The 24,788-nt window shown below is 44.2% G+C and overlaps 1 protein-coding gene across 4 annotated transcripts in view; it reads left to right on the plus strand.

Moving 5' to 3' along the window:
* The window catches only part of MCPH1 (microcephalin 1), a 236,894-nt gene extending 215,104 nt beyond the window's left edge, over positions 1–21,790 (plus strand). For 2 of the 4 annotated variants that reach the window (XM_067721971.1, XM_067721970.1), the window contains one exon: positions 13,352–21,789. The gene's annotated coding sequence lies outside the window, so the exon portion shown is untranslated. Of the gene's footprint in view, positions 1–13,351 lie in introns of all 4 variants that reach the window. The other 2 variants (XM_067721973.1, XM_067721969.1) reach the window with 2 other exon arrangements.
* The last annotated feature ends 2,998 nt before the right edge of the window (positions 21,791–24,788 follow it).

The following is a 24,788-nucleotide window of genomic DNA, read 5'->3' on the forward strand; positions in this document are numbered from 1 at the left end:
TGCTCCAGGAAACGTCACTGCTTATTATCCGTCGTTATCATTAAATGGCATCATCTCCCCTGGATCCTCAGAATTCACTGAGTGTGTGCAACCTCACCTTCAGTTTGTTCTTTTTCTGAAAAAGGACGTGAGCCTTGCAGTTGGCCTGTTGTGAACAATGAATTGGTTTGGAGGAACCCTCCCCCCGCCTTTGCCCACAGTTCTGCCGCCAGGAGCGCCTCTCGTCCACCAGGCGGTACCGGGGAGCCCTGTTTGCCAATCAGCCGACCGTGTTCATTACCCCGGCCAGTGGCCTGCTCAGAGCCAAGCTGGGGGAGCTGGTCGTGCTGTGCGGGGTTTGGGTCACGCACATCCCTCGCCAGGCCAGCATCTGCATCGGACCCGTCCCAAGAAAGAAGGCGGCGACAGTCACGTACCTGTCGGAAAGGTGGATCTTAGGTAGGAACCCATGCACAAGACGACGCTGTGTCCTGGGGGGGCTCGGGGGTAACAGGGAGGTGCCTCGTGATTGCAGTAGCCATTGGGGGTCCCCTTCAGAGCCTGGCCACTGGACCAGGTTTCAGAGGGGAGCCTCAGGCCCATGCCCCCTTGCGCGCAGCCTGGGGGCCTCTGCCGGATATCTCAGTGTCCACGTATCTGCCTTAACAGAGTCCTGTAAAAAGAGAAAAACCCTCCTGTGACTTTCATCTGTTACAAGCCCACCTAGACATTCCTGCTTTTTACTGTCAGCCCAGGTGCAGTTCGCGGGGACAAAGGAAATCCTATTAGAATTGTGCCACTTGATCTCCCGGCTCGTGTGAAAGACCCAGTAGACCCCGAGCTGCCCCAGCCGTGAGGCCACGGCACCAGCCTGGCCGCCCCCAGCTCCTGGGCCCTCCCACTGCGTGACTGCCTCGCTCTGCGTCTGGGGTCTCGGCCAGCGCCGGCTGCCAGGACCCGCCACTGTCCCTCCCTTTCAGGCACTTGTCCTTATGCTCGTTTGTCCGCGTGCTCCAAGTGGTACGTTTTAGCACAAAAGGACTGGGGCTTTTATTTCTAAAAGCAGGTGTTGTGTGAATGTGACGTGTGTGTCTGGCGTCAATTCTGCTACGTTGGGCAAAACACCCCCTCGAACCTGCAGGGGAGGAGGTAGTGCCAGATGAGCTCCGATTCCTGGGAGGCTGGAGGCTGACACCAGCAACAAGGGGCTTCGTCTGTTACCCCAGCTCTGGGGGCTGCAGGGGCCCAGGGGAGGCGGACTCGGGCAGCGTATGTGATGTAGTCGAGCATGGTGGGGTGAACTTGGGGCTCCACTGGGTTTGGATGAACGTACTAGTCGGCCTGGCTGCGGTACGGTACTACAGACCACGGGGCTGAGACAGCAGGGAGGTATTCTCAGCCCTGGGGACCAGGCGTCTGAGATCAAAGTGTCCTCGGGGCTGCTTTCTCCGAGGCGTCGCTCCTGCTTGCAGGGGGCCGTCTCTCCCTGTGTCTTCACGTGGCCTTCCCTGCGCGTCCCCATCTCCTCTTACAAGGACACCAGTCACTGGATTAGGGCCCACCCTCATGACCTCAATTTAAGTAGCTCTTTAAAGGCCCTTTTCCCAAACACAGCCCCATTCTGAGGTCCTGGGGGTTCGGGCTTCAACCTGTGGGCTTTGGGGGACATAGTTCAAGCCATGACATTGAACGAGCCCTGTTTCAGCACTTTTGGCCAAGATCCTTACGTCTTAAGTGTGCTCGCTCTCTCTCTCTGCCTAGGTTTCTTTTTCAATCTTCCTTTTGCTTTCCTTGTCTCTAAATCCCAAACTTCTGGCTTTTCTCACCGCTTCCTAGACATTATCCTTTGACACATTAGCAGAGACCATGTTTGTCCAGGTTGCATTCGTTTATAATAACCACATTTTATGAATATCTTTTAAGTGACTGTTGGTCAGCCTTTGATATATTTTTAAAGTATGACAATCAAAAGTCATTTTTTACTTTCTGGTGCAGAGTAATTTATTCTTTGCCTGGAAACTAATTTCAAAATACCTATGGTTTTAGCTACAGTCCAGAAGCCAGGAGAGGCTGTTTACTCTTTTCTAAATGCCAAGAATAGAGCCCTCAAAACATCCAGTGTTCTGAAACAGAAGTTCTGGTTTTGGTTTTTAGAAAAGTGCATGTATCAAAATGACACCGACTAGAGACCAGAATTGTGCTTTAAAAAAGGAGCCTCAGGCTTCCCTGGCGGCTCAGTGGTTGAGAGTCCGCCTGCCGATGCAGGGGACACGGGTTCGTGCCCCGGTCCGGGAAGATCCCACATGCCGCGGAGCGGCTGAGCCTGCGCGTCCGGAGCCTGTGCTCTGCAACGGGAGAGGCCACAACAGTGAGAGGCCCGTGTACCGCAAAAAAAAAAAAAAAAAAAAGCCTCATTCAGCTAACAGAACGGTGCACAGGATTGATATCAACAGCCCACATCAACAACTAGTCTTTCCAAAGTCTGCAATCGTGCGCCGTGCAGAGGGCCGAAGCCTCGGTCTGCACTCCTCTTATTTCCAGATTGGGGACCTCAGCCGGCCCCTTCCTGGCCCTGGTGCACTTCTGTGCATGGATTGTGCACAAGACAGCTGTCTGCCTGGTTCCTCCTGGGGTTTGGCCACTTGACCCCCCGATGGTGGGTTTTCAGGAGGCGAATGTCTACCTGCTTGAAGCCCAGGGTGTAATTTCCACAGGGCCCTTTGGAGTTCTTTGAGTCTCAGAGCTGGAACTGCGGACCTAGGTTTTTGTTTCTTTCCCCTCCCATAATTCATGTCCTGTTTCTGATTTCTCATTGATCGCACCATCTACCTGTGCCCTTGGCAACTCCCAGGTACCGTGTGTCCTGGAATCCTCGGCTCTCGGCACGGTGAAGTCCTCACCTGTAACATCAGTCCCGAGGCCCCGTCTGCACTGGGTCCTCCCCAGCCTTGTCGCGTGAGTGTTAAATACTTGAAAAATACATGTTCTGTTAGTTTATATGCATCTCTTTCTGAACGGAAGTACGACACAATAGCTCCAGCTTTGTGCAGATGATTTCATTGTGCAGGAGATTTCATTTTTCTGTCTCTACACATATGCACAGACCTACAAAACACACAATCTAGGGCATCACCTTTTCTGCCACTAGCTTATTCTCTGACCAGACGCAAGTCACCTGGGTCTCTCTGGACCTAATTTTACTTACCTCGTGTGCGAGACAGAGTAGTAAACACGATGATCGGAGGAGACAGCACGGGGGTGCAAAGTCTCTCCCATCTGCAGGGGGCAGCGTCCAGGACCGCCGGGCAGTGGGACCCACTGACACGCAAAAAATCGTTCCTGACCTGTTGCCAAAGCAGCGTTGTCTCTCCTGGAGACTTTTATCCTTCCCATTAGCTTTCAGTACAGACACTTCCAGAGAATATTTTGTCAAAATGTGAAATTAAAATTAGCAATAAAACCACTTTTAGATTAAAATTAAAACCATGTTAAAGCACCAGTTTAAAAGTCATTTTGTGATAACTTACGAAAAGCAGTACTCAGAATTTATCAACTAGACTTGTTCCAACTAGAATATCAGGTGCCGTGTGAGGCCGAATCCCTGAGAGCTCATTATTTTATTCAAACTGTTTTTAAAATCTTGAACGTAGCTTGGTGTGCCCACTTTCAGATTTGTAATTTACCTTCCAAAATAAAGGTTCTAGGATTTTTTTTTTTTTTTTTTTGCGGTACGCGGGCCTCTCACTGTTGTGGCTTCTCCCGTTGCGGAAAACAGGCTCTGGACACCAGGCTCAGCGGCCATGGCTCACGGGTCCAGCCGCTCCGCGGCATGTGGGATCTTCCCGGACCAGGGCACGAACCCGTGTCCCCTGCATCGGCAGGCAGACTCTCAACCACTGCGCCACCAGGGAAGCCCAGGTTCTAGGATTTTTTAGTACCTTTACACTTATTCCTATATTTTATGGGGTCTTTGTTTTTGCAGACCTAATAGAGTCACAGGGGATAGGCAAGGAGGAGACTTTTTTGGCCATTAGAAACTCCCCCTTGGCGGGGGCAGATGTGGACACTTTCCCCAGGACCTTTGACGTCCTAGTGCTGTAATCTGTCCGATAAAACTTTTATCCCTTCACTGTATCTTAAAAACAATGACCCAATGTTTCTGAATATTTTTTAAAAAACTGTTAAATGATCATCCTACCGCCTGATGTTGCTGGCCTAGAACGGTGTGAACTTAAGAAGTCTCCCACTAGGGCTCCACATGTGAAACTTAAGCCACGTCTTACTCACTGGCTCCGAGCAGAAGCTCACACACACCGAGCTGCCTTCTAACAAAGCCACTGGACCCGTCCCGATTGTGTTCCCAAGTCATTCCCCAGAGTCTGTTTTCCCTGAAACAGCAGCATACTTAGGCCAAGATTCTTGATGAATCATTCACCCAGGAGGAGGAATGGAGATTTTTAAGAAAGACCACACTTGCGGCACTTGAATATGTATGAAAATACACGGGAAAACAAAAGTCAGATTTCCGGCAGCAGGAAGAAAAATGTCACCTTTACCTGATGTTGGTAAAGACGTATTATGTTTTGAAGCACTTTCCAGTACTCTGGTTTCCTCCGCACGCCCACAGAGTATAGTTCCCATCTTACACATTAAGAGACGAAGACCCTGGGGTCTGAGGTACCCGCTGGCGTGGCGGGGCCCATGGGCATCCATCACAGGTCAGCGGCCTGAGCTGTAACCATTTTTCACTCTTTTTATCCCCACTGGTCTTATCACTGCAGGTTGGTTTGGCCTTTCTCATAGGCACGTTTCCAGTCTCGGGCGCCCTTTTATTGTCTGGGCTACATTCAAGTGATAAAACATACATTTTATACTGTTGTGGGAACATAATGTAATAGTCTCAACAGCCTTGCCAAAAAAAAAAAAAAGAAGTCTTGCCTCGGCATGACTTTTTTATAACTTATAAAAAAGCATTTGATTTGAATGTCTCCCCATGTCAGTGGTCTCAGGGAAAAATCGCTGATAGCGCATGGGCCTTGTGCACACTGGCAGGATGGCCGTCTCCACTGAGGGCTGACACGAGACTGGCTCAGACCCACGTGCTCTGAACAGGGTGTTTGTTACAGCCCCAGGCCCTAGGGTTTCCTGATCACGGAGACACCGTCAGGGATCCTAGGAGCATCTCGTCTGTGTTCCAGGTTTGCGCTGTTGTTGCATGTTAGGTTTACGGTGTTCATCGCTAACTGCCTAAGTGATGGAGCTCATGCTGTGGACTGAGCTGGTCCCCACAGAGTCCTGTGCTGAAGTCCTAAATCCCACACCTTAGGCTGCGACTGTGTGTGGAGACAAGGCCCCTAAAGAGGTGACTAAAGTGGAATGAGGTCCTAAGTGTGGCCCTGATCTATGTGGACCGATGACCTTATAAGGGGAAGAGACACTAGGGGTGTGCGCACAGAGGAAAGACCTCGTGAGGACAGAGAAGGAGCGAGGCCTCGGGAGGAACCCACCCGGCTGACGACCGTGAGAAAATAATGTCTGTTGTTCAAGCCACACGATGGGCAGTGTCTGGTGATGGCAGCCCTATCAGAGTGACGCTGCTCGAAATGAATTCTGAGATGATCGACAGGAAACGACTCCTTTTGGAGATGAGGAAAGTGAGGAATCTGAATTCCTGGGCCAGAGCCACGTGGTGAATTGCAGACCCAGAGTTCCTGGTTGCCCACCTCCCAGCCGAGAGTCTGCGTTTGTAAAGAGTCAGATCTCATGCAGCTCAGTCACCGCACCTTCTCCTCACTCGTGCACCCACCACCGCGGTGGTTCTCAAACTGCGTGGGACGGACCCCGACACCCCACAAGCTGGGCTGAGCTCAGCGTGTCCACGTCAAAGCACAGGCACAAGAAGCTTTCCCCGATTTGCAGGAAGAGGGAAAGTCATCGGATTAAATTAAATCATTTTACTTTTTGACTCAATTTTTCTTAAACTGTGGCGCTTGAAGATGAATATGTAGCAAGAAGTTAATACAGAGGGATGTAGGAGAAAGAAAGAATAAAGAGAACATCAAACATTAACAAAATTGAAGCAAAGAGAAAAATCTGTTCTTTGGGTGGGGGGGAGAGAAAAACAAAATCAAAATTCTAGAAACAGTGAAAAAGAAGAGAGTCCAATGAACAAAACTAAGAAAGAAATTGGGACTACAACCACAGATACAGTAAGGATAGCTAAAAATCGTGAGCTCATGATGAATAACTTTATGCCAGTAAATTTAAAAATAGGCAAGATGGATAATTTCTAGAAAAATGTTACCAAAATCGATTCAAGAAATAGAAAATCTAAACAGTTTCAACCATTAAAAAAAAAAAAAATGAATTGTAATCTGAAGGACGCCTCTCACCACCCGACACGAAAGTCGCCTGCAGAGTGATGGCAGCAAGATGGCACACTGGGAAGCTCCAGGCCCTTGTCTCCCCACAGAAACGTGGAAGAAACGAGCAGAAGCCGTCAGAACCAACTTTTCAGGAGCTCTGGGAAAAAAGTCAAAGCTTTACGGCCACCAGGCAAACGCCCAACCAAGCAAAGCCATGGTTACAGCAGTAGGAAACTCCTGTGCCATTTACTCACCCCGACAGTCTTGGTTTCCCAGTTCCCCTCCCTGAACAGAGACCTTATTTGCTCTCATCTGCCTGGGAGACCTGAAGGACTGACTCGCCCGTCTCTGTCTCAAGTGACTTGGACACATGCAAGAAAAAAGGTGACCACCGCTCTTAAAAGCTACTTGGAAATAATAGTGGTTAATATCCGAAAGCTATAAAGAACTTTTACAACTCAACAACAAAAAAACCTGAGTACAAAACGGGCAAAGGAGTTGATTAGACCTTTCTCCAGTGACGACATCAGCACATGAAAAGATGTTCAGCATCACTAATCATTAGAGAAATGCATATCAAAACCACAGCTATTATCAAAACAAACCGTGGAGAGAGTGGAATCTCGTGTACTGTTGGCAGGAATGTAAAACGACAGTTCCTCAAAAAATTTAAAAAAAAACAAACTACCCTATGACCTAGTAATTCCAATTCTAGATACATATCCAAAAGATTTGAAAGCAGGGACTCAAATATTTACACGCCCGTGTTTACAGCAGTATCGTTCACAACAGCTAAGAGGCAGAAGCAACCAAGTGTCCATTAACAGATGAATGGATAACAAAATGTGATACATACATACAATAGAATACTATCCAGCCCTACAAAGAAAAGCTGTTCTTAAACCTGCAACATTAACGAACCTTGAAAACATTATGTTAAAGTGAAGCCAGTCACAAAAGGACAGGTACTGTATGATTCCACTTCTATGAGTTACCTAGAACAGGCAGATTCCTAGAGAAATTATAACAGAGGGTAATCGCGTCTAAGGTGGGGGGAGGGGAATGGGGAGTTATTGCTTAATGGGCACAGAGATCGTGTTTGGGATTATGAGAAAGTTCTGGAAATGAGGAGCGGTCATGGTTGCACAGCATTGTGAATGTACTTAATGCCACTGAACTGTACACTTAAAAAGGCTTAAATGGTAAATTTTAGGTTATGACTGTTTTACCACAAGAAAATCGTTTTTAAGACGCCTCCCCCTAGATAGTTTTAACAGTAAATTTTACCAAACATTACACATTACTGCATAGAAAAGCTGTTCACCTCATTTTACGAGGCTAGCCCAAACTCGTTTGTGAATATGGATATAAAAATCCCAAATAGGGCTTCCCTGATGGCGCAGTGGTTGAGAGTCCGCCTGCCAATGCAGGGGACGCGGGTTCGTGCCCCGGTCCGGGAGGATCCCACATGCCGCGGAGCGGCTGGGCCCGTGAGCCACGGCCGCTGGGCCTGCGCGTCCGGAGCCTGTGCTCCGTGATGGGAGGGGCCCCAACGTTGAGAGAACCGCGTACCTCAGGAAAAAAAAAAAAAATCCCAAATAAAATATTTACAGATTAAATTTAGCAGTGTGTTAAGAAACATATAGTCAGGTAGGGTTTAACCAAAGAATGTAGAAATAAATATCATTCAATCTTTTTTCCTAATCCATTGATTTTTCTCAGTAGATGTTAAAAAGCATTAGAGAAAATGCAGTACCGACTCATGATAAAAACAAAAAACACTTCATCAGCTAGGAATAAGAGCACTTTCTCCACACAGTGAAGGGTATCTATAAAAAACCTACAACATATATTTAACAGTGAAAATCTTAGTTTAAGGTTTAAGTCAGGTACAAAATACATATGGCTATTAACCCTTGTGTCTCAGCAGCGTTCTAGAGTTTCTAGTCAAGGGGATAAAATAAGAAACACAAACGAAGGATCAGAATTAGAAAGGAAGGGAAAAATCATTTTATTTGCCTACGATATAGTTGTGTATCTAGAAAAATCTAAGAGAATCATTGTAACCAATTCAGCAAGATTGGTCTTTATTTATGATCCACTTACTAAAATCATTAGTATTCCGATGCCCAGTAGTAAATGTAACAGAAATATAGTGAACTCAAAGCTAGCCCTGTTGTATCATTTCACTCATGTTTCTTGGATGGAAAGAAAAAGTTGGCATGCTAGGAATAAACTAGATTGTCTTGTCTAAGACACAGTGCAAATTTGCGCTATACCCTTGGAAAAGTATCAGATGTGTGAAAGTCTCCAGCCCAATATCAGAGCAGAAAAAAAATGCTGAGAACTGCTCTTTCCTTCAGATATTCCGCATGGCATCAGGTCATTCATTCATTTACGCAGTATTTCTTGAGCATCTCTCAAAAGGGTACAGCCCTTTTCCCGTGGGACTTACATTCTAAAGATGGGCATTTCTTTTTAATCCCGACGGTGATAAATGCTATGAAGAAAACAGGGTATGAGTATGGAGAGAGACATTGAGGTGGGCTCCTTACCGAGGAGCTGTGTTTGAGCTGAGCTCTGAATGTGGTCCAGAGGGATGAGCTCATGTGGAGCTAAGGGAACAGTTAGGGTCACGGATGAGAGGTGGGCAGAGGCAGTGGGTCTAGAGCACAGAGCGATGGGGGGCGAAGCAGCAGAGCCTGGACCACACAAGGCCCGGTAGACAGTAGTTAGAGGTGTGGTTTTTGTTCTAAGAATAAATAGAAGTCAAAGGATTTTAAGAAGGGGAAATGGGCTCTAAGACATATTTTTAAATAGAAGCAGAGAGAGTGATCTTAGGCTCTTGCAGTGACTCAGGTGATAATTGATGGTGGTTAGGACCAGGGTACTATCGATGGAGGTGGTGTGAAGCTGTTTAATATGTTAAATAAAAACTCTGGAGCCAATTGCACTTGCTGGCAGATTGGACACTGTGCTGTGTTAGGAAAGAGAATAGAAGTTGAGTCCTAGACTTGGGTTCTGAGCCCCCGGGAGAACGGTAAGGATCCGTGAAGAAGCAGAGAAGGGACTGGTTTATTCAGAAGAGGAATCAACGTGCAGAGGAAGACAGACTTGCTCGGTGTGGGTCCAGAGAGAAGTACGGGCCGGGCTCAGCATCAGAAAGGACTTCAGGAATATTTGGCGTCTGCTGGGGGACCCTCGCTCTGCAGAGTAGTAGAGGTGACCCCTTATGCGTGGATATCTGGCTACACAGATACTGAGGTTTCCCAGCCCTAAAATTCATAGCTCATTTGGGTAAGTCAAGATAAAGCTCCCAGCAGCACCCTGAGGGTCCCCAAACTCTGCACAAGGACCGTTAGCCACGTCCGGCTGTTGGCAGTTGGAGTCTTAGTTCAATAAAGTGACTTGCCTGTCCCACTATTAAAAAAAAGAAAAAAAAAAGCATTGGTGGCATGTTGATTCCACATCCCAAGCACACAGAATCATGGCCAGTGAACTTTAACGTGTGCAGATACGTGTGCCAAGACCCGCTGAATAACTCTGTTCAAAAAACAAACAAACAAAACCTGGGTTTTTTCCTTTCCAATTTAAATTTCATGGGAGCTGCTTGTGTACTATTTGTCTCCCTTTCCGCTGGCTGGGACGGGCATTGCTCTAACATCTGTCTTGTGGTCATGTTTTATGGGGTGTTTGAGGATCGTGCACCTGACGTGACACTGGAATCTGGGGACGTGGCTGTCTTCAGATGCCAAATGAACTTGGATAGAAACCACTCTCCGTGCGTGTGTTTACAGCAGGGAACTTGGAGCCGAGAGGGGCTCCCTGGACACAGCTGTCCTGGCTCTCAGCTATTACTCAGTCCTCAAGTGTTCTCCTGGTCCCACTCTGCACAGCACCGTGCACAGGGGGTTAATTCCTCAGGCAGCACCATCGAAGAGGTGGGAGGGGCCAGCCACAGGCTTTGTTGTCGCTTCTGTTTTATCTGAATTTAAAATTGGACCCTTCTCCAGTCAGTCTTTTTTCCCCACCACGATGGATGGATGGATGGATGGATGGTGTACAGTGACGCTTGATTTCATGGTCAAAGAATTCAAACAATAGAGAAATACATAAAGACCCAAAATCTTACTACCCTTCCCTAAAGTAACGACACTAAAGATTGAACTGTGTGTTTCAGATTTAACACGTATTTACATAGAAATAAATGTATATAAACATATGCATTGAGGGTTTGTTTTCTATAAAAGGAGGATCACATGTCGTTCGTGAGTTTTTACCCCAACTCTGTGTTTAGAAGATCCTTCCATTTTAACACAAACAGTAACCTCGTTCTTTTTAGCTATTGGAGGTGCTGTGATTAATTTACACACTCCTTAACAATTAGACATTTGGGGTTATTTCCACTGCTTCTGCTTCTATAAATTCTGTGTGTGTGTGTGTGTGTATGTGTGTGTGTGTGTGTGTGTGTGTGTGTTCTAATTGGAATGATTTGAATTCAATTTTAAGAGACTGTCTTGAGCTATAATTAGTGTGGCCCAGTCCCAGGCGGGAGTATTTCTGTAAAAGGGATTCGTAGAAGAGGAATTACTGAGCCCTAGGGTTGTGTGTACCTTAAACCTTGATCCACACAGCTGTACCAGCTTACAGTCTTACTAACAGTACCTGGATATTCCCGTTCCCCAGACCCTCACCAGTACCAGACTCTACCCATATTTTCAATATTTGGTGATCTCATTACTTACTGTATATGCCGTAATTACTCAGTTACTCATGAGCATGAGTACCTAGAGGGGGGATTCATAGGTCATGAACGGCCAGTTCTCATCTCTTGCCTGTTTTTACATTGGGCTGTTTCTCTTTTCCACATTGTTTCATAGCATATTTGTATAGTATGAACTGTAACCTTTTGTGATAAATATAAGATCCTCTCTGTCTCTTATGTTTGTTTATGGTGTTTTCTATGGGTTTTAATTTTTTTTTTTTTTTTTTTTTTGGTGGTACGCGGGCCTCTCACTGCTGTGGCCTCTCCCATTGCGGAGCACAGGCTCCGGACGCGCAGGCTCAGCGGCCATGGCTCACGGGCCCAGCCGCTCTGCGGCATGTGGGATTCTTCCCAGACCGGGGCACGAACCCGTGTCCCCTGCATCAGCAGGCGGACTCCCAACCACTGCGCCACCAGGGAAGCCCTAATTTTTAATTATTTTTCTGGATGGAATCAAATACCTCCGTTTCTCCACAGCACCTACACTGAGGTTTCACTTAGGAAGGTTTCCCTACCCTGAATTTTAAACTCATCTCCTGTCTCTATTAATACTTTCACAGTTTTTTAATGTTTAGAGCATTAATCCATCTGTAATGCAGTCATTGTGGGATATAAGGGATCATCCCATCTCTTTAATAACTTAGCTATTCTCCACTGATTTTTAATGCCCCCTTGAATCAGCTCTTAAACTCCCACATATGCACGGGTGGGTTTCTGGAGTTTATTCTCTTCCACTGATCTATTTATCTATTCTGTGCTAATTACCTGTTTTACTACCGTAATTTTATAGTATGTTTCACTATCTAGTATGTCAAATTCTCTCGCATTCTTCTTTTTCAAAGTTGTCTTCCCGTGCATTTTTCCCCCATATAAACTTTAGAAGAAGCATGTCAAGTTTTTTTTAAACAAACATTTGGAATTTGGGGATTATATTGGATTTCTAGATTAATTAAGAAAAAGCATCATCCTTTTGGCAGTCTTCTCTGGCTTTCGAAAATGACATCCTGTCAGAAATCTAAATGTAAAAATTGAATCAACAGGTTTTTTAAAACCTGGAAGAAAATATGGCTGAATTATTTTATAACCAGGTATAGGGAAGCCTTTCTACCTGTGATTTAAAATCCAAATGCAATAAAAGATTGATGTAATTTGAATATATAAATAAACGTTTGCATAAGAAAAGTCGAAAGGCAAGCAACAAACAGAAAATATATGCAACACAAATCGTGAATAAAGGACTAATAACATTAAAATGTAAATCATAATAATACTTCAGTGTTGTAGAGAGTTAAGTGGTATGCTGGGTATCAATAATAACTGTTAAGGTTCTATTGTATGTATTATTAATTATAATTATATAATGTATATAATATATATAGCAAACATTAATGATCCTCTGAGACTCAGCTACCAGGTCAGACCGCCTTGCGGAAGTGCATTTGTAGTGGGAGGGCTGTGATTAAATTCTCGGGCACTGGCTTGAGCTATAACTAAGATAAGCTATTTTTTTAATTTTATTCATAAAAGAAACCCATTTTTTCTGCTTTGTATCTCACAACCACCAAAGCTTTCCATGTCCTATTGCTCATCACCCTGACTTCTTAAGGTCCTTCAAATATACAGTCATTGTTCACCCTCTGGATAATAATACTAATCAATAAGTTAACTTCAATTTGTCAGTCAGCACTGACGGTCCATTGCACACCTCTCTCATTCTAACAGCAGCAGAAGGGTCGGAAGCAGTCAGCCGTCCGGCATTAAGGGTAAAGGGCCTGCCTGGAGGCGCTGCAGGCACAGCTGTGTTGGCCTCTTCCCCTGCACCTGTGGCTCACCCTGGGCCAGGGCCCTTCATGGGATTTTCATTATTTATACTCTGCCTTGTACCAAGGAGTACTTGCTGTAGCTGAGATTAGAATTTGGATCTCCCACATCGTGGACTGGGCAGACTTTCCTGTCTACTAGAACGTTCCGCCACGAAGGGCATGCCCTGTGTGTGCTACATCTAATAGGATATGTGACGACTGAGCATTTGAGATGTGGCTGGTGTGACTGAGGAACTGAATCATTGATGTGACTTCGCTTCACTGTAAATAGCCACATGTGCCATATGGACCTGTGGACATATGGACCGTGCTGCCCAGGACCACTGACGATTTTATATATGATTTGTGTATCTGTGATGAGTTTGTCGTCTTACCACATGCTGGCCATTGTCAGTGCTAACCTGCTTCTCTTCCTCTAGATTCAGTCACTCAGCACAAGGTCTTTGCCTCAGAGAACCACCCGCTGCTGCCGTGAAGGAGACACCGCTCAACCCGTGGCTGCTGCCAACAGCCCGCCCCGGCGTCCTCGGACGCTCAAGCGAGGGGAGGGGTGGACGCGGGAAGGATACCTTTCTCCACCGTCACGTCTGCCGCCTGTGTGTGTTGTGGTTTTCACATGAAGAAAGCTCCTTTGTGTGGCTTTCTCATACCCGAGTGTGTGTCTCAGAGGAGCACTGACCCGCCCTGTTGGGCCTTTTCTATTAAAGCCAGTCTGTGTGTCCTAGTTATGATCATAATTGAGAGGTCCCAGAATGGAAATTACATTGTTCTATTACCGAGAACAAAGAGCCCCCTGAGCTTCTACGTTTCTTTATTAACGTATCATCTACCAGGTGTGAAGGATGTTGGTCCGTTATCACCTTATGTACCTGAGATTCTTCTCAAAATAATAATGAGGACAGGTGTGAGGAGCCGCAGTTAATGATAATTAGCAGCATCACAGTAGCCCCGCTTCTGCAAGCTTGGTTTCTGGTGAGGAGAGCCTCACCCACCGGAGACCAGGGCCTCTGCAGGCCACCAGGATGCTCGCCATCCCCTGCAGGAAACGGGCATTCGGGCCAAGTCGTACACACGCTGGCCGGTCACCTTGTGTAGGAGAGAGATGCTAAATCCAGCAGGGCCGAAGGTGCCAGTTAGACGCCCTCGTGGTACTGCTCCCTCCGTGTTGTTTATCTGTCACTCATCTCAGCTGCTATTTCTACCTCAAATAAATGTCAAGTTCCTCAGCAAATACGAGGGATCAACTTCTAGAATAACCCTCCTAGAAGGGCAGTAACGATGCACGTGGAAATAATGAAGGGTTTTCTCTTGTTAATATAACGTATACCCCAAGTCCCCTCATAATACTCCTGCCTCAACAACGTTGAGCCTCAGTGCCGCTCGGCAGGCCGGAGGCCTTCCTCCACCTTGTAAATCCCGTGTCACTACACCCACTGCCTCCTGGGCTTGGCGACTTTGAGGCTCAGGTATCAATACTATGGCAGAGCTCCCATCGCACCAAAAGTTCCCGAGGCAGCTGACAAAACTGTGCTGACTCCCGGTGGAGACAAGCCACAAAGAACTCCATCCCACGGCCACATCAGCCAGAGTGCCACCCAGGTCACAGGTCCACCCAGGCCTGCATCCTCACAGCTAAGATTCCTGATGCCAGCCTGCCAGGAGCCACTGAAGATTCTCTCTCTAAAAGCTAATCTCTTACGAGCACACTGATTTGTGCCTGGCTTTAAGCATTTTCTATGTGGTACCTCATTTAATCCTGCCAACAAGCCTAAAAGTTCGTTACTAGAGATTTGCAACCCCTTACCCAAAACACATACGGCTAAAAGTGTCTCAGAATTCTGAACTTTTTTTTTTTTTTAAATTTTGAAAGGTATGTGGCTCTCACCACTTCTGTTCAACATTATATCAGAGGTTCTACTGAGAGGAGAAGGCCAGGAAAGGAATTAAGGGCATACAGACTGGAAATGAAGAAGTAAAACTATTCTCAGATCACATGACACCATATGTAGAAAATTGTAAGGAATTAAAGAAAAAAGTAGATTAAGCATGTTTAGCAGGATTACAGAATACAAAATCTATATACAAAGCTAACTGAATTGTGTTTCTATATACTATCAATAAACAATTCAAAAATAGAATTAAGAATACAATTCCAGTTACAATATCATGTAAAAATAAACTAAATAGGAATAAATTTAACAAAAGAATTATAAGATCTGTATACTTAACAAAACATTTCTGAGAGAAATTAAAGTTCTAAATAAATGGAGAAATATACCAAGTTTATGGATTAGAAGACTCAATATCAATAAGATGGCTATTTTCCTCAAATTGATCTACAAATTCAATGTAATCATCAAAATACCAGGTAGATGTTTTTATAGACCTTGAAAAGCTGATGCTAAAATGTATACGAAAATGCAAAGAACCCCTAGTAGAAAAAAGTAATTTCTTTAGAAAAAGAAAGTTGGGGGATTTATACTACCTGATTTCAAAACTTATTGGCATAGAGGTAGACTACAGATCAAGGGAAGAGAATAGAGACTCTAGGTATAAATCATATTTATGGTCAAGTTGATTTCAAAACAGGTGCCAAGTCAATTCAACGCAGTAGGATAAAACAAAACAAAAAAACAGAAAGCAGCACACTTACATCCTTATCACACTTACGTCCTTACCTCACACACAAAAAGAAAATGTACACGGATCCCTACCTCACACCATACACAAAAGTTAACTCAAATGGACCAGAAACCTAACTTAGGGTTTCTCAACCTCAGCACTATTGGCCTTTTTGGACCAGATAATTCTGTGCTGCAGGGGCTGTCCTGGGCATCATATTATGTTTGTCACCATCGCTGGCCTCTATCTATTAGATGCCACTAGCACACCTCACCCAGTTGCGACAGTCCAGACTGTCTTCAGATACCCCCAGATTTCCCCTGGAGGGCAGAACCGTTCCCAGCTGAGAACCACTGACCTAAAATTATAAAATGTCTAGAAGAAAACATAGCAAGAAATCTTCTGAAAGGTCAAAGATTTTTTTAGGTAGGACACTAAAGGCACAATTCATAAAAACATACATTGGACCTCAAAGTTTTTAAAAGTTTTGCTGTTCAAAAGAAACCATTAAGAAACTTAAAAGACAAGTCAGAGACTAGGAAAAATATTTGGGAAGCATATAGCTGATGAACTGTATCCAGACTATGTAAAGAACTTTTATTCATTAACAAGAAGATAAAGAATGGGCAAAAGACATTTCACACAAAAACATATAGAAATGATTAATAAGCACATGAAAAGATGCTCAACATCATTAGTCGTTAGAGAAACGCAAAGTAAGAGCACAAGGAGATGCCACTACGCACCCTCGGGCATGGCTGCAGCCGACAGTTCTGACAACACCAAGAGTTGACCAGCACGTGGAGAATCTAGGACTCCCATGCACTGCTTGTGTGGCTGCATCATTTTGCAGTTTGGTTTAAAAACGAAACAGACGCTTGGCATATGACGCAGCAACTTCACTCCTAGGTATGTACCCAAGAGAAATGAAAATGTGCCTGCACGAGGACTTGGACGCACATGTTCACAGCAACGTTACTCACACCAGCCAAAAGCGAGAAGCAATCCATCAGCTGATAAATGGATACCCAAAACGTGCTACATCCATACCCTGGATTGCTCCTCAGCCATAAAAAGGAGCAAACAACTGATACAGGCAACAACCTGGACCAACCCCAAGAACACGGTAGTTGAAAGAAGCCAGACACAAAAGACTACATATCGTATGATTCCATGTAGACAAAATTTCTAGAGGAGATAAAATTATAGAGACAAACAGATCACTGGTTTCCTGCTGCTGGGGGTAGAAGTGGGAATAGACAGCAGACATTTTGGAATGTTGGAGATAGTCTAAAACTCGATTGTGATTTTAGTTGTAAAACTGTATACATTTACTAAAATAGTTGAACAGTACACTTGCCATGGGTAAATTTTTATGGTGCATGCATGAATTATACACCAATAAATTAAAAAAAAAAACTATGTGGCAACCTTGGAGCTGTGCTTCTCGGATCCCACTTTAAGAAAGAATCTTCTAGGACTTCCCTGGCGGCGCAGTGGTTAAGAATCCGCCTGCCGATGCAGGGGACACGGGTTCGAGCCCTGGTCTGGGAAGATCCCACATGCCGTGGAGCAGCTAAGCCCGTGCACCACAACTACTGAGCCTGCGCTCTAGAGCCCACGAGCCACAACTACTGAGCCCATGAGCCTAGAGCCTGTGCTCCGCAACAAGAGAAGCCACCGCAGTGAGAAGCCTGTGCACCGCAATGAAGAGTAGTAGCCCCCGTTGGCCACAACTAGAGAAAAGCCCACGTGCAGCAACAAAGACTCAGTGCAGCCAAAAATAAATAATTTTTTATAAAAAAAGAAAGAATCTTCTGCTCAGCTGGAATGAATACAGTTAGCTGACGGCTGTTAGTGCCTTAAAGATCCACCTCAGGGCTTCCCTGGTGGCGCAATGGTTGAGAGTCCGCCTGCCGATGCAGGGGACACGGGTTCGTGCCCCGGTCCGGGAAGATCCCACATGCCGTGGAGCGGCTGGGCCCGTGGCCACTGGGCCTGCGCGTCCGGAGCCTGTGCTCCGCAACGGGAGAGGCCACAGCAGTGAGAGGCCCAAGTACCTCAAAAAAAAAAAAGAAAATAATCCACCTCAGTTTTCAAGCCGAGGCCACTCTCCTCCTGGGCGGTCATCCCCGGGCAAGAATCGGGCCCAGCGGGCATCAGGGGCCTGGCCAATTCTGCTAATATAAGACCCTGACAGGCACCCGGGCTCCAGAACCTCCGTCCCCACCTGCAGTGTCTGAGGCCTCTCCTCCATCGTCTCTTCCTTCCTCCTGTCCTGTCACAGCTGCGTCCGCAAGCGCTGCTTGAGAATCCTGCTTCCTCCCATTTTTATTTTTCTCGGGAGTTACCCCCAACAAACCTCTTGCTCTCTTAACTCCCATGAGTGTCAGCTACCCGAGGCCCCCCCACCCCCAGCAGCAAGGACTGGGATGCATGTGACCCCCCCCCAGGCACTCAGGGGCAGCAACCTGCAACCTCACATTTCTTCCGTGACACACACCACAGGAGTGGAACACAGAAAACTATTGAGCATCTCGTGTGTTCAGGTCAGATTTTGTTTGCCTCTAATTCAAAAAAACCCTCCATTTTAGTGCCTTTGGATTTGGGAATTGTGGATTAGGGACTGTGGGACTTGTATTCTTATCTGTGGATACTGCTTTTTGGCGATATTACACCAGTGGATGGAAGGACTGGGGTTTGAACACGGAGTCCCTACATGGGACTGCAAGCTCGTCAGGCTTAACTGCAGCTCTGAGAATGTCCATTGGACTGGTAATGATGGATTTTTAAAACGTTTACTAATGCCTACCACGTGCAGGTAACTACCCTCATGAAACACAGGTCCTTAAACTCAATCAACGTGTTTCCAAGAAGCTGTAATTAGCGGTTGTTTTCAGCCTTTGTTAAATGGCAAAACCCTTTAAGTGAGGCTGCATGAAAGTTGAAATAGATACATCAAGTGGCAACAGAACCACTCCAGTTAAAGAGTGGGGAGGGAAGAGAGGGTTCCAGATCCTTGCCCAAAGAGCCATCCTTCGTCCCCATGGGATCACCTCCGCAGTGCCTCTGTGGGTACTTATGGGCTCATCTCAAAGCCACTACATCTGGTCCAATCCTCCCCTTCACTTGCAGAGAAGCTGACACCTTCAACATCATTCAACTAATGAGCAGTGATCCTACAAAAACCATCTAAAATCAGAACTCCCCACTCAAAACAGCACAAACTGAAATTGTCTGTGAGTAAGGGACAGCCTTGATCAAACTCAGAAAACTGCTTTGAAAGGCAAACAGCACTGAAAAGTAGAGTCACAAGTGAGACTTCATTTGATGTCAGTGAAAGCTGCTTTGTGTCATGCCGGGCACTCCCATTATCTTGTACACCCAGTGCCACATTTTTTAATAAAACATTTTTCACCGTGCGTTACATTAAATACTATTATCCTCTCATGTGTTTAGAAATGCCATTTAGGGCATTAAAAGATTTAATTTCTAGATAGTTACTTACAATCATGTCGCCTTGTAATTGTGTTTGAAAAGCGTATGAGAAAATCCTGAGCTGGCTTCTCGACCTTTAACGCGAATTTGAATCATCTGGGGATATTGTTAAAGGTAGATTCTGATGCAGTAGATCTGGGTGGGGCCCGAAACGCTGCATTTGTGACAAGCTGCCAGATGATGTCATGGAAGCTGCTTGAATTGCAAGGATTTGGAATACTCAGAGGGATAACTTTACATACCATTTAGTTCTGTACAGGAATTAATGATTTGGAGATTTTAATGTCTTTTTTAAACCAAATTGCTGCTTCTAGCCGTGTGTTGCAAATACGTTATAAAATTCGACCAAGGTATTTCTTTGAAAATGCTTAGGGCAGTGACTCTCAACCCTGACAGAACACCACAATCACCTGAGGGGGTTTAAAAATACACAAACACCAAGGATTCTGATTTAACTTGTCTGGGTATCCATATATTTGGGTTGCAGGGGCAGTATTTGTCTGTTTAGTTCTGTGCAGTTTTTTGTTTTGTTTAATTTTTGAATTTTATTTTTTTTATACAGCAGGTTCTTATTAGTCATCAGTTTTATACACATCAGTGTATACATGTCAATCCCAATCGCCCAATTCATCACACCACCATCCCCACCCCCACCCCCGCGGTTTTCTCCCCTTGGTGTCCATACGTTTGTTCTCTACATCTGTGTCTCAACTTCTGCCCTGCACACCGGTTTTATCACGTGTGAGGTTCATGTATCAACCACCACAGTGAAGACAGAGACCACCTCCATCACAATGATCCCTCGTGACCACATTCCCCTTTGTAACCACACCTACTTACCCTGCTTCCTTACCTCCTGGCAACCAGTAATCTGTTTTCCATTTCTATAACTTTGTCCTTTCAAGAATGTGATGTAAATGGAATGGAATGTTATGTAAATGGAATCATACAATATGTATCCTTTAGCATTGGCTTTTATCCCTCAGCATAAATCTCTGATAACTCATCTACGCTGTGTGTATCAATAGTTGGTAACTTTTTATTGTTGAGCAGTACCCCATGGCATGTTTACTTAACTATTAAACTATCCCAAGTTTACTTAACTATTCACCCCTTGAAGAGGGTGAAGACATGCCCCAGGCCAGTGTGATGTTCATTTATCAACTTGACTGGATCATGTGATGCCCAGATATTTGGTCAAACATCATTCTAGGTGTGTCCATGAGGATGTACCTGGGTGAAATTAACATTTGCATCGGTAGACTGAGTAAAGCAGGTTGCCCTCCCCACTGTGGGTGGGCCTCATCCAATCAGTTGAAGGCCTGGCTAGAACAAAAAGACTGAACCTCCTTACTCCTCCTGCCTGACTGCCTTGAACTGAGACATCCATCTCTTCCTGCCTTTGGACTCAAACTGAAACATGGTCTCTGCTTGGGTCTCGAGCCTGCAGGCGTTCAGACTGGAGCTCACACCACCAGCTCCCCTGGGTCTACAGCCTGCCAAATGTGGATCTTGAAACTCTCCAGCCTCCATCAGCACACAAGCCAATTCCTTACAATAAATGTCTCCTATTGGTTCTGTGTCTCTGGAGGACCTTGACTAATACACTCAGCGTGTGACACAAAGTAGGTATTTGAATGTCTGCCGAACCTGGATTTGAATCCATGGGGAGTTGACAAGCCCTTCAAGGCTTTGAAGGAAGTATGGTGGCATGTTGTGATGGATGACTTAGGAGTCTAAGCAGCTTAGCAGCGTGGGATGGAGGGCCCAGTGTTGATGGGGTGGGTGGGGGAGCAGAGCCCAGTCAGCCATCTCCCTCCACCAAGTATGGTTCCTGGAGGCAGGATGAACACTGGGACCTACATTTTAACCCGGGTGAAGCCATCAGGCACACAGTTCACCAGCCCAGAGAGAATCCATGGAGTTTCATGGAACCTCTTGGTAAAATTGGGTTCTAGTCTTTACCTACCACTTGGTAGAACCAGGGCAGGTTGACTTAAGAGTCCTGGGAGTCAGGGAAGTTATGTGTAAAGTGGTGATGATTCTGCACGTACTGCACCTGTCATAATAATGCAGCGTCTTTGTAAGGATCAGAAGAAGGTGTGAAAGGCGTTTATAAGCCACTAGGCCCTATAAAAATGTAACTATGACTATTCTTGTTCTAACAGAAACACAGGAGCTGGTCTGCATTAATCATGAAAAAACAAAAATCAGAACAAATTGATGAGGTGTCTGAGAATAAACCACTGGCAGAGTTTCTCAGAGCACTGAGAGGGACCTTCTGGCCCAGGGTCACCAGCAGTGCTGACTCCTGAGCCACTTCAGAGGACCAAAGCAGGACCCCTGGGAGGAGTGACGAGTTAACCCTGAAGTTTGGCATCTCTCAGCTCTGCCCTTTCAAGGGAATGCAGTGCTCCTGGATGTGCCAGTGAGGGTGAAACCGGTATTCTACGCTGATCTTTGGGAAGGAAAGGAAAACAAGGGTGTTTACTGTGAAGCATTAAAAAATTAGATCCGAAGCATGAAACTAAAGCAAAATGTGTAAACAGCCACCTCTGCATGAAATAGCTCTATTTTACAGAACGTATCATTCTGTATTGTGTAGAGGATCAGTGTAGGTTGATAACTAAAATAAATATCAAGCTTCTCTCTCCTGTGTTTATATTTAAAGCCACTATTTTATTTCATGTAACAAGTGGTGACTTAATTGCAGATACAGTGAAAAAAATGATCATAAACATTTTTGTGTTCTCGTCATTACTTCCTTACACATAACCTTTCCCTTGGTTAGAGAGAATCAATATTGAGGAGAATAGGCTTTATTTAGGAAGAATGCAAGGAAAAGAGATAATGGCCAAGTTTTTGACTTCCAAAATATTGGGGAAGAAATAGAATAGGCTTAATAACCTAAAAACACTTCTGCTGCAACATATCTAGAAAACTAAAGAAAAATATTACAAACTTCTTTATAAATGTATTGCAGAACCCCTAAAAAAGAAAGGAAATTCCCAGTGGGTGGGGATCAGGAAGGAGCCATAACCTGAGAACTACCTGAGTCTGAGGGCTGAAGGCTGCTGCCCGGGAATGGGGGGGGAGTGGGCTCTGGGAAGCAGGGGCTTGTGTATAACGGAAAACAGGGTCAGCAGAGGAGGTTATGGGCCTGTGTTAGTGGGTGGTATTGGAGTGGAGACCCTCCAGGTAAAACTGAAATTCTGTCCAGTACACACTCAGTGAAGGAGACTAGGAAAAAATTCTATACTAGTTGACAAGCTAGACTATCTGGCTTGGCGTTCCAATCAAGGAGAAAAAAAATCATTCCTTTCATACCATGTTTTATGACCTAAAATTAGAAAAGCAATGACACGAGTACAAAAACTGTACTTATAAGTTTGAAAACATACAAATAATTGATACATAAAAGAAAGCATAATGGAAATAAATAAGATAATATTTAGACCTGAAGAAAAAACTCCTTGCTTCAGCTAAAGCAAGATTTAGAGGGAAATATATAGCTCTAATTGCTTACATTAGTAAAGAAAAAAATCACTACAAACTAATTAGCTAAATATTCAACAAAAGAGGTTGGGAAAAGAACTATATGGTAAATTAAAGAAGGACAGGAAGGAAACAATAAAGCTAATAGAAATTAGCAAAGTAAAAATAAATGAAAGAATTCATCCAACAAAAGGTGATTCTTTGGAAACACTGATAAAATAGGTAAATTTCTGAAAGCCTAATCAAGCTAATTAACATCATAAAAACATAAGAAGGCAGTGTGGAATCCACCAGTAATGTTATATAGTCAGATTCTGTAATATGATAATGGTGGTGTGTAATTCACTTAAAACTCCACTTTAGGTTTAAAATATGTAGCAAAAATAACCATAACTACAATAATCTGTTATTAGTTATACAATATAAAAGTACATAAATTGAATCATCAATAACCTAAAATATGAGGTGGGGAAAAGTAAAATTGTAAAGCATAAGAACCCTATTTAGGTTAAGCTGTTATTAGTTTAAAATAGGGTGTTATAATTTTAAGATATTTTATGTAAGCCTCATGGTCACCATAAGGGAAAAAACCTGTAGTAATTACAGAAAAGCATAATAAAGACAAAGTATAGCGATACCACGAGACATCAAAACACACACAAAAAGACAGCAGGATAGGATTCAAGGAAGAGTGGGTCTACAAAACAACCAGAAAAGAAGACCAAAATGGCAACAGTAAGTCTTTAGGTATCAGTAGTAACTTTAAATATACACAGATTATATTTTCCAACCAAAGATATAAAATAGCTGGAAGGATAAAAAGAACAAGATCCAACAATACACTGCCTACAAGAAATTCACTTTAGTGTTAAGACATACATAAACTGAGAATGAAGGGCTGGGAAAAGATATTGCAAGCACATGGTGACCAAAAAAAGGCAGAGGTAACTACTTATGCCAGAAAAAATAGACTTTAAATTTAAAATGGTAAAAAAGCCAAAGGAAGTCAGTATATAATGATAAAGGAGCCAATATATCAGGAAGATATAACAATTTTAAGTATTAATGCATCCAACATCAGAGCACCTAAATACATAGAGCAAAAAGTAACAGAGCCAAAAGGAGAAATAAACAGCAATATAATAATGGTTGGGGACTTTAATATCCCATTCTTGACAATGGATAGAGTATCCAGACAGAGAATCAGTAAGAAAACAGCAGACTTAAGCAACACCTTATGAAGGTAATAGACATATACTGAACGTTCTATCTGACAACAGCAGAATACATGTTCTTCTGACATGCACATGAAACATTTTCTAGAACAGGCCATGTAGTAGGTCACAAAACAAGTCTTAGCAAATTCAAGAAGATTGAAATTAGTCAAGTATCTTGTCTGACCAAAATGGTATAAAACTAGAAATCAATAAGAGGAAAAGTGAACATTTTACAAATACATGGAGAGTAAACAATACTCTTCTGAACAATCAATGAATCAGAGAAGAAATTAAAGGAGAAATAAAGTATCTTGAGACACACAAAAATGGAAACATAACATACCAAAACTTCTGGGATGCAGCAAAATCTGTTCTAAGAAGGAAGTTTATAGCAATAAATGCCCACATTAAGAAGAAATATCCCAAACAAACAATGTAGCTCTGTGCCTTAAGCAACAAGAAAAAGAACAACAAACTGAGACCATAGTTGGCAGAAGGAAAGAAATAATAAAAATTAGAGCAGACATAAATGAAACAGAGAACAGGAAAACAATAGAAAAGATAAACCAAAATAAGAATTGGTTCTTTGAAAAGATAAACAAAATTGACAAATCTTTAGCTAGACTAACCAAAGGAAAAAGAGAGAAGGGCCAAATCAATAACTTATAAATGAAAAACAGACATTACAAATGATACCACAAAATTACAAAGATCATAACAGGCTACTATTAACAACTATACACCAACAAACTGGAAAACTTAGGAAGAAATGGAAAAATTCTTAGAAACATACAAACCACCACGACTGAAGTGGGAAGAAATAGTCTGAATAGACCAATTATTAGTAAGGAGATTGAAACAGTAATCAAAAATGTCCCAACAGGGCTTCCCTGGTGGCACAGTGGTTGAGAGTCCACCTGCCGATGCAGGGGATGCGGGTTTGTGCCCCGGTCCAGGAGGATCCCACATGCCGCGGAGCGGCTGGGCCCATGAGCCGTGGCCGCTGAGCCTGCGCGTCTGGAGA

Source organism: Pseudorca crassidens, chromosome 21 (genome assembly GCF_039906515.1).
Source record: "Pseudorca crassidens isolate mPseCra1 chromosome 21, mPseCra1.hap1, whole genome shotgun sequence".
Classification (NCBI taxonomy): domain Eukaryota; kingdom Metazoa; phylum Chordata; class Mammalia; order Artiodactyla; family Delphinidae; genus Pseudorca; species Pseudorca crassidens.